Below are 2,350 nucleotides of genomic sequence, written 5' to 3'. Positions count from 1 at the left end.
ACCGTCGAACGGAAATTTGGAATGAGAGAAAACATCGTCTTTAGAAAGAAGGAAAACATAGCATCTTGGACAGAAAGAAAACTCCGTCTTTGTAAAGAAAGAAAACATCACCTTTGGAAAGAAGGAAAGCATCGCCTTTTGGAAAGAAAGGAAACATCGTCTCTTGGAAAGAAAGAAAACATCGCCTTTAGAGAGAATGAAAACATCGCCTTCTGGAAAGAAAGGAAACGTCGTTTTTGGAAAGAAAGAAAACATAGCCTCTTGGAAAGAAAAAAACATCGCCTTTGGAAACAAAGAAATCATTGCCTTCTGGAAAAAAGACAATACCGCCTTTGGAAAGAAAGAAAACATTGCCTTTGGAAAGAGAGAAAACATCACCTTTTGGAAAGAAAGAAAACATCGTCTTTGGAAAGAAAGAAAATATCGCCTCTAAAAAGAAAGAAAACATCACCTTTAGGAAAAAAATCGTCTTTGGAAAGAAAGTAAACATCGCCTTTAGGGAAGAAAGAAAACATCACCTTTTTCTGGACAGAAAGAAAACATTGCCTTTTGGAAAGAAAGAAAACATCCTCTCGGAAAGAAAGAAGACATCGCCTTTCGGAAAGAAAGTAAACATCGCCTTTTTGGGAAAAGAAAGTAAACATCGCCTCTGGAAAGCAAGAAAACATCGCAAAGTTCTGGAATGGCCTCGTGGATCAAGGAAGCTGTCATGTCTCCGGGGCATTAATCAGGATTCTTATGCATCTGTGACTTCTGGCCCAAAGACTGAGGACGCTGGAAACGACCCAAGACCCCGTATTCGGTTTTACTCCTGAAGGAGTTTGTTTAACTCCGAACGGCGCCGAGACATGCACTAGAGATATGTCAGTGGCGGAAGTCGTTAAGCAGGAACTTAGAATCTTTTTTTTTTTCTAAATCTTTTAGTGGGTTAATGGAGGTTTTCTCGAGAGGTGTAATAAGGAGAATTAAATGGGATCCAACTGAATGAAAACGAACAAAAACGCTTAACGTTCTCTCTCTCTCTCTCTCTCTCTCTCTCTCTCTCTCTCTCTCTCTCTCTCTCTCTCTCTCTCTCTCTATATATATATATATATATATATATATATATATATATATATATATATGGATTTCATACCACTTTTTCTCTTAAGGAATAAATTACCTGAAATAAACCTGTCAAACGGATATATCATTTTTCATATTTATTTTTTTTTAGTTTTTAATTGATCATCATATTACTGTTTGTGCATCGATTATATGTATCGATTATACAGACACAAGAAGAAGGGGGTCAGGGAGAAACGGAATTAGCAGCTGCAATAATAATAATAATAATAATAATAATAATAATAATAATAATAATAATAATAATAATAAAAATAATAATATTAATAATAATTTGTTGAATAAAATGGCTGCAATTTGCGAATTAATTTTATGCTGGCGTTCTCAATTCTTCTAATAATTCGCTTTTCCTGCACATCATTATTAGTCAATAATTGTCCAATGTTCATATTTCGATGGATGACACAGCGTATTTCTTGCAGCAGAAATTCTTCATTTTAAAGAATTACAGCAGGTTACTGAAACCTAGGATGTACATCCGTAGATTTTCCTGATGGTATTTTAGGTGGTATTTCTTCTTTTTTCTTTTTCTGACGTCTATCCGGTATTTTAGCAGTCTTTCTCTCGACAGAACAATAATAATAATAATAATAATAATAATAATAATAATAATAATAATAATAATAACGACGCCACTTACATTACAGCAAAACTATTACTACGCGGCCTCCAATGCACGAAATTAAATCCAGTTATTAACAATGGCAATTCCGTTGGCATCATTAACGAAAAACAACAACAGCAGTTGTAGAATCATCACCACCGCCACCAACGACAACAACAAGACCACTCAATTAAATCCTTTTGTCATGAAACTCAAAGGGAGGCGGAAGCTCTTAATTCGCCTCAGCCCTCTTGTCCCCAGTAATTATTATTATAATTATAATTATCGCCAAAAGCTTTGCGATACGGATCGCTTCCGTCAATAATTTTCAGTGGGTCACTCTCTCTCTCTCTCTCTCTCTCTCTATGCTTGTCTGTCTGTCGGTGCTTTGCGATACGGATCGCTTCCGTAAATGATTTTTAATGGCTCTCTCTCTCTCTCTCTCTCTCTCTCTCTCTCTCTCTCTCTCTCTCTCTCTCTCTCTCTCTCTCTCTCTCTCTCTCTCTCTCTCTCTCTCTCTCGATGTCTGTATGTCTGTCAAAACTCTACAATACAAATAGCTTCCGTCAATGGTTTTTAACTGGACTCTCTCTCTCTCTCTCTCTCTCTCTCAAAGCTCTA

This window comes from Macrobrachium rosenbergii, chromosome 25 (assembly GCF_040412425.1).
Source record: "Macrobrachium rosenbergii isolate ZJJX-2024 chromosome 25, ASM4041242v1, whole genome shotgun sequence".
NCBI classification, from domain to species: Eukaryota; Metazoa; Arthropoda; class Malacostraca; order Decapoda; family Palaemonidae; genus Macrobrachium; species Macrobrachium rosenbergii.
The sequence above is the reverse complement of the archived record's forward strand: the minus strand, read 5'-3'. Positions refer to the sequence as shown.